The sequence below is a fragment of the Phacochoerus africanus genome, chromosome 16 (genome assembly GCF_016906955.1).
Source record: "Phacochoerus africanus isolate WHEZ1 chromosome 16, ROS_Pafr_v1, whole genome shotgun sequence".
NCBI classification, from domain to species: Eukaryota; Metazoa; Chordata; class Mammalia; order Artiodactyla; family Suidae; genus Phacochoerus; species Phacochoerus africanus.
Window position 1 is genome coordinate 17,770,364 of NC_062559.1, and position 12,794 is coordinate 17,783,157.

Consider the following 12,794-nt stretch of genomic DNA (forward strand, 5'->3'; position numbering starts at 1 on the left):
AGCATATCCAAAATAGCATTTCAACACATCAAAAATAGTAGTGAGATACTTTGTATTCTCTTTTTTGTACTAAGTCATCAAAATCCAATGTTTATTTTACACATATGGTTTGTCTCAATTCAAGCTAACCATATTTTAAGCATTTAATCACCACCTGTGGTGGGTGGCTACTGCAGTGGAAAGTGCAGATCTAGAAAAAAAGTTGTAAAGCCTTTAGCATTATACTAGGCATGTAGTGAATGCAAAAAAGTTGGGCCTTCCATTATTATCCTTAATATTATTCTTCGAGAACTTTGTAATCTTCTCAAAGCCTTTGCTTCTCTAGGCTGGCCCTGGCCATGATGCTCTTAGGAGAGACTAGCTTACTTAGGCTGGACCCTTCAGTTACTCCAAAGGCAACTTCCTCATGGCCACTCCCCATCCGTTGTATGGAAGGGGCCACAAGAAGTGGGACCTGCATGCAGAATATATCCACTGAGTGCCACTGATTTTCAGATACTGACATTTGAAACCCTAAGAAGTAGGCACTGCCACCAATCTGCCACCTTCTCCTATAAATAGGACAGAACAGGACATTTGCTCAGGTAACCACTTGCTCCTATAATCTTCCTTGTATAAGTAGCAAGGTGCTATGCAATCCATTGTGCTCAGAAATTGATTTGAGAAGTTAAACACACAGTTAGAAGATGACCCAGCAATTCCAATGGTATACCCAAGAGAATTGTAAAACAGTTCACACAAAATGTATAAACACATGTACACAGCAGCATTATTCATAATAGCCAAGAAGTAGAAACAACCCCAAATGTTCATCAACTGATGAGTGGAAAACAACATGTGATAAATTCATACAATGGAATATTATTCAACAATAAAAAGGAATGCAGCACAAATTCGTGCTACAGCATGAGTGAATGTTGAAAACATAATGCTTGACACAAAAGAAGCCAAACACAAAAGGCGACATATTACATGATTCCATTTATATAAAATATCCACAATAGGCAAATCCATAGAGACAGTGATTTTCAGGGGCTGGGGGAAGGGGAGCATTGAGAAGGATTCTCACAGATATTGAGTTTCTTTTAAGGTGATGGGAATATTCTGGAACCGAATAATGGCAATCATTGTACAACACTGTATACTAAAAATCACTGAGTTGTAAAAAATAAAAAAAAGAAAGTTAATTTGTTGCCCTAGGGAAGCATGGTCAGACAGCCAGGTACTGCCAGAGACCCAGAATAGAGAAGTATTTGCAACCTTTACAAATAGAAGAGATCACCTCTGGGCAAAATATTATTTGATAGGATATCATTTTTAAGTACAGCATACATAATATCAAGTCTTTCTCTCCTTCCCATAAATTAAGATCGTTTTACATTTTACCATGAAGGATATTAACTACAAAGAGGGCACAAACCTCAAGGACATACACACACATATACACACGTATATAAATATCAATGCATGTAAATATGTCAGAATTTTCTGAATGTACCTGTCGCTCTTCTGTTCAAGGCTCTCCCACAACTCCCATCTCACCCTCAGGACAGCCCCACCCATCTTCAGTGCCATCTAGCCACTGTGTGACAGCAGAGCACAGCAGTAAAGGCACGGGCCAGACACAGCCAGACAGCCTGTGTAAAAGTCCAGGTCTCACTACTCCCTAGCTTTGTGCCTTAGGGTGACTTTCCTAACTATTCTGTGGCTCAGTTGCCCTTTGTAAGAGGGATGAAGAGGGCCTGGGCTTGCTGCAAGGATTAACAGAATTAACATCTATAAAGTGCTCAGAAGAATGCCTGACCTATGGAAGATGCTTTATAAGTGTTTTATAAGTAAAAATAAACAAATATTTAAAAGTCTGTCCCAACAACAACAATAACAACAACAAAAGACAAAAATAAATAAAAATAAGGAGTTCCCGCCGTGGCGCAGTGGTTAACGAATCCGACTAGGAACCATGAGGTTGCGGGTTCGGTCCCTGCCCTTGCTCAGTGGGTTAACGATCCGGCGTTGCCGTGAGCTGTGGTGTAGGTTGCAGACGCGGCTCGGATCCTGCGTTGCTGTGGCTCTGGCGTAGGCCGGTGGCTATAGCTCCGATTCGACCCCTAGCCTGGGAACCTCCATATGCCGCGGGAGCGGCCCAAGAAATAGCAACAACAACAACAACAACAATAACAACAACAACAGACAAAATAAATAAATAAATAAATAAAAGTCTGTCCCCACAGCATGCCAACCTTGCTTGAACATGCTGTCCCTCTGTCTGGAACTCCTCACAATAGGTAGCTCCTTCCCTCTTTTCCTTCAGTACTTTGCTCAGTATCACATCAGTGACCCCGGTCGATCTATTCCCTCCCAACCTTGCTTGTTTCTGTTTGTAGCATTCATCACTTTCTAATATTCTATGTAATAATTTGCTTTTGTAGCTTTGTGGCCTGTCAATTCCTACTAGAAGGAGGGGATCTTGTCTGTTGGCTACTTAGCCCTGAGCACCTAGGACAGTATCTGCTGCAGAGAAGGGCATTCTACCATGTTTTCTGAATGAACGAACGGATGATGGTTACTTCTGGGCAGTGGCCCTGGAGATGCGGCTGGGGATGGGGCTGGGAATGAGATGTACTTTTCATTGAACACCCTTTTGCACTATTTTATATTTTACCACATGCTTATGTTCTTTCCACAACAATGCAAAGTAAGAAATAAAATGCTGGAAATAAAAGCAGACCTGAGGAGAAATCAGTAGCATAAAACAGTAAGACTTCAGGCATCTGGGACCAGAGGAGGATGGAGAGGAAAGTGTAAGGTTGCTCCTGTACGCCGCCTTTGGACTTTACCCTTGAGTAAGAAGTGGAATGACACCTCAGAAATGACACACCATCCTAGGCTTAAAGCACAGCCTGTGCACAGGTTAGCAAGAAGTCTTAATACGATCTTCCATATTGTGCAATATGTGTCCTGTACCTATGGGTACAATGAGAAAATTTTCCATGGCAAAAGGCCTGTTTCCAGGCACAGTAAACAGAAGCATTTGCTGAGGGTTGTTTGCCCTCTTTCACCCCTACCGCCTGGACCAGCAGGTGGCCACAGTGCGTGGGATTCCTTGGCAGTGCGACAGTCTGTCTCCCCAGGCTGCGGAATAGTGGTCTTCCTCACTCACCAGCAGGCTCTCTGGGAAGCTGATAAGGGCACTGGACTTTGGACTTCTCTTCCTGGCTCAGCGGTTAATGAACCCAACTAGGATAGATGAGGATGCAGGTTCTGTCTCCGGCCTCCCTCAGTGGGTTAAGGATCCGGCATTGCCATGAGCTGTGGTGTAGGTCGCAGATGCATCTCAGATTCCACATTCTGCATTGCTGTGGTGTAGGCCGGCAGCTGCCCCTCCAATTCAACCCCTCAACCCCTAGCCTGGGAACCTCTGTATGCCACAGGGGTGGCCCTAAAAAGCAACAAACAACCCCCCCAAAAAACCCCCAAAACAAACAACCCTCAGCACTGGACTTCAAGTAAACTGTTTTATAAATTTATCCCCACCAGCTGGAGGTAGAACTCTGTCTTCAGGGTCTCCCAGCTCTCTTTTCCCTGTCTCCCTTTCCTTCCCCCTGCTCTCTCCCGCTGCTCTCTCTAGTCTGCATTTAAAAAGTGGTCAATAGAAAAGAAATAATGATGATAATATTAATAACAATATTAGTAATATTGATGATGCTAGCAATAATAGCTGATGATAGCATGTATCACTTACTGAATATTTACTGCAAGCCAGATATTCTACTAAAAAATGGATATAATTGTCAATACATTTATCCTGTTTAATCCTCCTATGTTCCAGTGCGGTAGATATTGTCATATCCACATTAAAGATGAGAAATGAAAAGTCACATAGCAAGTGGCAGATAGGGGGTTAGAAGAACTGTCTTTGAAAATGTTTGCCCTAAGGAATTTCATCATATTATTCAAATGACTGGATTTTTAAGGTGGAAACTTTGACCCTTTAGGGAGAGAGCTGGAGCGAGTCAATCACAGCACCCCTCAGTGAAATTGACCTTTGAGGCTCGAAACTGCAAACAATCCACTGTATCTATGATTACCTGGTTTCAAATCCTGACTCTGACCCCCATGAGAATACCCGGGGCAAGTCACATAACCTCTGAGCTTGAGATAATTATTAGAATTAAGTGAGATAATGCCAATGAAGTGCTTGCAGTAATAGGTGTGTGTATATATATATACATGCATATATATAGCATTCGGATGCTGTGTATTTTGATTACTACAAATCCCTACTATTAAAATAATTTATTTCTAGCTTCCAAATAACAGAGTGCTCTTTTAGCTGATTTTATAATGTAGCTGTTAGTCTATTTTTTATAAGTTTTTCTATTGAAGAGGTAGCATAACTGTAGAATTTCAAAGGAAGACACCTCAAATCCCTACTACAACAATTATTTTTATTTCGCATATTGCCTTCAAGTTTTGCTAATTCTGAGAAGCTACAGGGAGAGGGCATTGTATTGAATCAGAATTGGATTTTTTTTTTGTCTTTTTGTTGTTGTTGTTATTATTGTTGTTGTTGTTGCTATTTCTTGGGCCGCTCCCGCGGCATATGGAGGCTCCCAGGCTAGGGGTTGAATCGGAGCTGTAGCCACCGGCCTACGCCAGAGCCACAGCAACGCGGGATCCGAGCCGCGTCTGCAACCTACACCACAGCTCACAGCAACGCCGGATCGCCGGATCGTTAACCCACTGAGCAAGGGCAGGGACCGAACCCGCAACCTCATGGTTCCTAGTCGGATTCGTTAACCACTGCGCCACGACGGGAACTCCAGAATTGGATTTTTAACTTATTCTGTCACAAATTAGCTATATGACCTCAGGATAGTCATATGACTGCCCTTTGCCTTTAGTTTCCCAAAAAGTACAGTGGGTATGCCAGACGATCTTTAAGATCCTTCCAGCTCTACCAGTTGTTTTTTAAAATCTGTAATCTACTTTTTTTTGTTTTCATGATTCATATGCAATTGTATATAAAAGGTGCATGTAAGCAATATTTGCAAAGTTGCTTAATTTTCTAAACTATATTAGTGAAAGAAAGCTTTACATATAATGAGTTCTGCAAAGGTAAGGTTATAACGAAAAACCCTGGAATTTCAGAAGTAGCTGCCAAGTTACCTAAAAGCAATAACAATTAATATCTTAATACATTCCTTATATATCTGTTTGCAACTAAAGTATTGGCAATTCCACACATTAATTTCTAAGTAATACTTTCAGTTTGATAAGGCCATTCTAATCTTTGTTGATATATGGTTATTAATTTATAATATAAATATAAAAGTTACATCAGTGTAGTTTTTCATGTGGAATTCTTAATTTTTAAAGTTTCTCTACAAGAAAAGCAAAGAGGGAAAAACAAAGAAAAAACAAGCGTGACTCTACCTGTCTTAGATCATATTGGCAGAAACACATCAATGTAAATGTCTATAACTATTCCTAAGACTAAGCAATCACTCTCCTGCACTGCTGCTTGGTGTGTACCCTGGTATAACCTTTCTAGAGGGAATCTGACAAAATTAATCAAGAGCTTAAACATGTTCCTACCCTCTGGCTAGGTAATTCCACTCATAGGAATTTGTACTAAAGAAACAATAAGACATGCACAAATGCTTTGTTGCAGTATTGCATGTATCTATAAAGCATTGGAACCAATCTAATTATCCAGATATAGAAGAATAGCTAAATAACTGATGTTACACATATATTCTATATATGTATATATGAATATATATGTATATATGAATATATATGTATACATATATATATATATAGACTATAAGGGTACATATGTGAAGACATTTTTCCTGCCTCTGCCAGACCAAAGGTGCTCACTGCTACTGGTTTAATCACTGTTTCCAGGTCTTTTTAATGAACAGAAGAGCAGGGAAATATATCTATACATACACATATGCATCGTAAGTGTGTATCACTAACTTCAAACTCAAATTCAGAACTACATGGTTTTTACCTAATCTCTTTTACATCTACATCTCCTTCTTTCCATACTGAGAATCCTGATTCTCAAGGACACCGAGGGCAGTAGAATTAGAATATCCCCAAATTAATATTTGCTTATTCCATATTACTCAGAATAGCAATAGTGACACTATTCCCAAAAACTGTTAAAAAATGTTTTTGGGAGTTCCTGTCGTGGCGCAGTGGTTAACGAATCCGACTAGGAACCATGAGGTTGCGGGTTCGGTCCCTGCCCTTGCTCGGTGGGTTAACGATCCGGCGTTGCCGTGAGCTGTGGTGTAGGTTGCAGACGCGGCTCGGATCCAGCGTTGCTGTGGCTCTGGCGCAGGCCGGTGGCTACAGCTCCAATTCAACCCCTAGCCTGGGAGCCTCCATATGCCGCGGGAACGGCCCTAGAAAAGACAAAAAAAGAAAAAAAGAAAAATTAAGAATTTCATTTAAAAAAGTTAATATTTTTGTAATTATGTAAAATATTTACATGATTCCATAGTCAAATCTACAAAATGAGGTAAATTCAATTAATTCTAGTTTCTATACCCATCCCTTCCACTTTATTCCTTTCACCCTCTTAGAGGTAACTATTATTTTGTTTTGTGATGTTTATTCTTCCATTGTTTTTAAAATATAAACAAATATATGTGTGTATGTATGTATGCATATAAATATGTATGTACATACATTTATATCCATTCTTACACACGTTAGCATCCTAGACTCACTTTTTTCCTCTGTTGCTTTACTTAAAATATATCCTTGAGATCAACCCATATAAGTATATTTAAAGATCTGAAGATTTCTAATACCGTTTTATAACTGCAAAGAACTCCGTTGTGTGATTGTACCATACTTGTTCAGCCAGTCCTCTATTTATAAATGCTTGGGTTGTTCCTAGTCTTTTGCTATTACAGTTTCTATCCTATGGTTTTGTATTATATTTATATATACTCAAGTCTTAAATGTAAATAGATTTGTACTATGTGGAATTATACATGAACCTAGACCATCTTCTAGTACTAATTAGCAGAGGCACTATCAAAGACTACTAGGATCATGTCCAAAGAAGTCAGGAGCTAATTTGAAGCTGCCTCCATAGGCCAAATAAAGGATAATTTCAGCATTAATAAGAATAATGAATAAGATGTATTGAAACAAATTTAATTATTGCATTTGAATGATAATTGAAAAACAAACAAATCTAAATAGAAAAATCACAAAACATTTATTTGGCCTCCACTGGAATATGCCAGAAAATCAACTTGAGGAATAATAGAATTAAAATTAAAATATCACAATTTTGCAGTTCTTAATAAATTAATGACTCTAAGTAGCATCATAAAAGAAGAGATTATTACACATTATGTACCTCTTAATGGCAAAACACATTACTACCTGTGAAGCAGTATTGCAAAAAAATAATAATAATCTGAATCTGTTAAAACTTGTAGATGGTTGCAGGAAATATAGAGGACAGAGGAACATGTTAAGCTACACCAGGGGGATGCAATGAGAAAATTTAGTCTGTGGAAAGTTCTTCAGGACAACTTGGTTTTTTCAACAAATAAATTGGAAGGAAAAGAAATATTTGAGTATAAATACATTTATATTTAAAGAGACTTAATGGTGATATCAACCAATCTCTTCATGTGAACCTTATTTAGATCCTGCTTCAAACAACCTATAAAAAAATTATGACATCTGTGAGACAATTAAAATTCTGAACAATGACTGAATTATTTCACATTAGTAAGACATCATTCTTAGTTATAGTTTAGATGTGAAAATGGTTATGCTTTAAAAAGCCTTACCATTTAAAAATCCATATTGAAATAACTGTGGATGAGATGATACAATTCTGAAATTTGCTTTAAAATAAAATGAGTAGGGAAGAAGAAGGAATTGATGGGATGGTTGGACATCATGTGTTGATGGGTACATAGGGTTCATTATGCTCTGTGTCTACCTTTGTTCATGCTTTAAAGTTTCTATAATAACATATTAATATATATCTACATATAATTGATGTGTGTATATGTGTTTGTGAACACCCATTAAAAGAATACAGCAAAATATTAAAGGTGATTATCTCTGGATGATAGAATTATGGGTGATTTGGTGATTTTTATTTTCTTGTTTTTACTCTGCTGTATATTTTTACATTGCACATATGTTCTATGTAATCAGGAAATATTATTTTATTTTATTTTATTATTTGTCTTTTTAGGGCCATAGCCATGGCATATGGAGGTTCCCAGGCTAGGGGTCGAATTGGAGCCGCACCCCCTGGCCTACACCACAGCCATGGCAACGCCAGATCCAAACTCCATCTTCGACCTACACCACAGCAAATGGCAGTGCCAGGTCCTTAACCCACAGGCCAGGGATCGAACTTGCGTCCCCACAAATACTAGTCAGATTCATTTCCGCTGAGCTATGACAGGAAATCCAGGAAAAATTATTTTCAAGAAAATGTTTTAAACTGTTTAACAATACCATCTTTATGATTCAATTAGAATTCACTTCTGATGTAATGAATAAAGTAACTTTGTACTTTAAAAACATAATTGGGCAAGGCAAATTACTTAATATTTAATTATATTTAGTTTTGAGTGGGTGCAGATAATAGTTCATGAAAATATAAAGCTAAGGTAAAATTTGAGGTTTGGAAATTCTCTCATTTGGTGTAATAGGGTAATCTTGAATTTATAGCTTAAGAGTGAATAGTTTATTTTCTTTTTTCTCCTTCTTACGTAACACAAAAACAACTGATCCAATTTGGCATAAACTTTCTCCTCCAAAGTCACCTTTGTGCAGAAATTTTGTACCTCAGGTTTCGGTCAGATAACTTGCAGATGAGAAAAGATTTCATAACAAAATTTTCTTGTAATTTTACAACTGTGTTAGTTCCTGGCAACTTGGGAGAGTCCTTTTTTTCATATTAAGTGGGTGGGGGGAATGGTTCTTTCTCCTACTTTCTAAAATGCAGAGAGAGAAAGCAGTTTAAATCACTCCTTTTGTACTGCTGAAATAAATGAAAGGCCATGACAGTAGATGCAATTAAGAAAAAGATAGTTCATGGGTAATTTTAGCATATTAATAGTTAATATGAAGTACTGCAGAGTTTGTTTTTCAGTTAGGAGAAAATTAGTCCTTTAAGATAAGAAAAAATTTTAAAAACTAACTTATAAATATAATTATGTTTTGTAACTACATAGAGATATATAATAATCATAAATGATTGAATGGTCTATAATCAGATAACTGTCCCTTCATTTATTTTGAAATAAAACTTTTCATTTATCTAATTTTCCTTCTTTTGTTCATATGTAATTTTCTTCTAAAGAAATCATAGTCAGCTCCTGTTATGAAATACATTAACAGATTATCACCTAAGTAATATTTTGTTATGAATGTAGACTTTAAAGCAAAATCATTGGTAGATGTAGTTATTCATTTAGAAGTGAAATTATCTGATTTAAAACTGGCTAGAGGCAGATAATATCATTTGTCCATTTGAGAGTCCATGGATAGGTTAATTACATACTTCACACAAACTCAGCCTTCACTTGCAACTCTGTGCCAGGCTTTGTGCTAAGTATTTTCATATATAACCTCAATCATTTACCATAATAACCCCGTGAAATAGTTATTTTGGAGAGAGGTTAAGTTGCTTGCTCAAGGTCACACAGTAATCTAATTGATTGCAGATCTTATGTTACCACTTTTAAGTTACAAACATGGCTGACTGAAAGCATTTGTAGCAGTCCTTTGTGCCTGGTATGGAGCATTGGGCTAGAAAGTATGTCAAGTCAGTTTTTGTTTTTTTTGTTTTGTTTTTGTCTTTTTGCCTTTCCTAGGGCCGCTCCAGTGGCATATGGAGGTTCCCAGGCTAGGTGTCTAATCGGAGCGGTAGCCACCGGCCTACACCAGAGACACAGCAACGCGGGATCCAAGCTGCGTCTGCGACCTACACCACAGCTCACGGCAACGCCAGATCCTTAACCCACTGAGCAAGGCCAGGGATCGAACCTGCAACCTCATGGTTCCTAGTTGGATTTGTTAACCAATGAGCCCCAACAGGAACTCCTCGAGTCAGTTTAAGGGCTGATATTCATCTGTCTCATGGTGAAAATAGAGTTCTCTATTCTGCTCTTTCCCCCGCTCCTACTCCCCTACCCCGGCCCCGGCCAACTAGAAGATGTGCAGGAAGGGCAGTGTTTCCTTTTGCTTCATTCACTGGAGCCAACTAAGATGAACCATCTCTTGCAAAGAAACTTGCTAAGAGGCATCAAGAAGAAAGAGGGCAACATGTTCAAAGCAGCAAAGCAGTGCTGGCTTTCTGCCTTGATTTTATGACAAATTTAAGATTCAGACATCTTTAAGCCTGGGAATAAACAGTGTTTTGATTTGGTGACCAACAAACTGAAGGTCAATCTGAGAAAGCTGATTCTTGACATATTTCCAACAAGGGTCACTTGTTTCTTCCCAATGGCCTCAAAGCTAAGAATGAAAAACCTCAGTGTTAGTAAATTATATGTTTGGAATACTGAGAGTTCTAATTAGACATACATCCCAAGTGCCAGTGGAGTCCACTCTATTCATTTACTCAAAACTTCATGTAAAACTGTTTGTTTGGGATGTGGTTTTTTAAAAGCCATTTGTCTTCAGGCTTAAAGAATGAAATATGTGAGAAAGAAAATTTCCAACTTTTGTTGACTCAGTGATGAAAAGGAAAAATAGGTTTATTGCTAATTCAAAAATAATTGATCTAAGAAACTTGAAATTTCATGTTAAATCCAATTATAAATTTCAAACACAATTTTCCAAAGTATATCCTTGTTCTAGCTTACTAATATTACAGAATCATTCTGATGGGCATCAAGTTATTAGCTGACTTTATGAGTATACTAGAAATTACAACTAGGAATGTTTTATTTGTGGAAATATAAATACAGGTTATATAACACCTTGTAAGTGGACTTGAACTAAAGGATCTTAAAAATAAATAGGAACAACAAAAATAAAACATGACTAACTCTCCTGCTACCATCAAAACAAATGTTTCCAAGGAACTGAAGCCAAGAAAACAGAAAACTATAAACACAAAGACCAAGATAAATCAGTTGCATCTACTAGGTCTCCATACATGACAAAACAAAACATTGAAAACCAATCGAAACCAAAAAAAACCCCCACTTGCTTTGAAGCAAAGAATATCGAAGAACATTGACCTCTGCTGCTCCTCCACCTTACCACAGAAATCTCCACCTGTCGCTGATTTTTAAATCACCGAATCTCCAAAAATTATGGGAGGCGGTTGACTTAAAAATACAGTTGATTCAATTGCTTAGGTCATATCCACATTAACTGAAGTTATAATTACTGAGGTAAGGGTAATCTACTTCATTCATTTTAATAACCAATTCTTTCTCAGATTTGCCACGGAGCCAACTCAACCTAATTATTAAGGTACAATAACATTAGATAGAACTATTTTTCAATCCAAGAATTGTTATTATGGAGAGAAAGCTTGGACAGTTTAAGCAATTATGTGCTTCATTTATCCTTTTCTGTATCTCCATTCTTGCTGATATACTAGGTATTGAATTTAACTTGTTTCATCCTTGATGTTTCACATCTTGTCATCTTAAAAGATTTAAACTAAACTTTAAAAGGCTGCAGGGTGGCGTTCCCTTGGGGCTCAATGTGTTAAGGCTCCAGTGTTGTCACCTCTGTAGCTCTGGTTACAGCTGTGGTATGTGTTCGATTCCTGGTCTGGGAACTTTACCATGCCATGGAAGAAAGAAAAAAAAAAAAAAGGCTGCAGGGTAAGTGTTGGTAGCTAGTTCCTATGTATAACAAATGATAGACACTAGAGCTCAGACTGCTGACTTGAAAAACAAGAGGCCAAATTCTGGCTGCCCTGAAGAACGCTGCATACACACTAGTGCATATTTTAGATTTTACCAATCCTCTCCCAAAACCCCCATGGGTGCCTGACCTACACAACCTGTCCTTGTATCCAGGCACACACTATTTCTTTTATTTGGATGTAATATTGCTAAAGAGCTAGGTCACTTGAAAGAATGCTGAACTTGGAGTCAGAACCTAAAAGTGACTTCCAGCTCTTCAGGGGACTGGTTAAAGGTAATTTAGTGCGGTAGGTAAATGTATGCCTGCTAAAGCTGGAATGGGTAGGTGCAAGTTCTTGTTTTTCCGCTTTCTAGTTATGTGACTCTAGGCAAATTATTTAAATCTTGACTTCCATTTTCTCATTTGTAAAATGGTGATAATATCAATAATGACCTCATAGAGTTGTTGTGAAGATGCATCATCTTTATAGGGCTTGGAACAGAGCCTCAGGTAACCTAACCACTCAATAAATATCAGCAATTATTATTACTAGCTGCATAACATTGGGGAACTCACCTAACGTCTAAGATGCTCTACTTCAACTTATGTTCAAAAGGGATCACAACTTCATACGGTTTTTATGAAGATCATATAAACTCATGCAACATATGTGACAGTCATTTTGAAAACATAAAGTATTGGACAACTCCTTCAGTCAAGGAGAATTAGTTCCTTTCTGCACCGCATCCCTGTGATACTTAAAACACACACACACCCCCACACATGCTAAGTACTTGTCACATGGTATCATAAGAATTTGCTTACCTGTCCATCTCCCCCACTAACAGTGCATCCTCTGATTCACCTCTGTACCTCAGCACATTGGACATACCTGGCACAGGACAGGTACTCAA

The 12,794-nt window shown here is 37.9% G+C and overlaps 1 long non-coding RNA gene across 5 annotated transcripts in view; it reads right to left on the reverse strand.

Annotated features, from left to right (window-relative positions):
* The window catches only part of LOC125117664 (uncharacterized), a 145,677-nt gene that overhangs the window by 110,374 nt on the left and 22,509 nt on the right, over nucleotides 1–12,794 (reverse strand). The window contains exon 3 of one of the 5 annotated variants that reach the window (XR_007132677.1): nucleotides 12,169–12,772. The exons of the other annotated variants lie outside the window; for them this stretch is intronic. This is a non-coding gene — a long non-coding RNA (uncharacterized LOC125117664). Of the gene's footprint in view, nucleotides 1–12,168; nucleotides 12,773–12,794 lie in introns of those variants that run through there. 5 annotated transcript variants of the gene reach the window in all.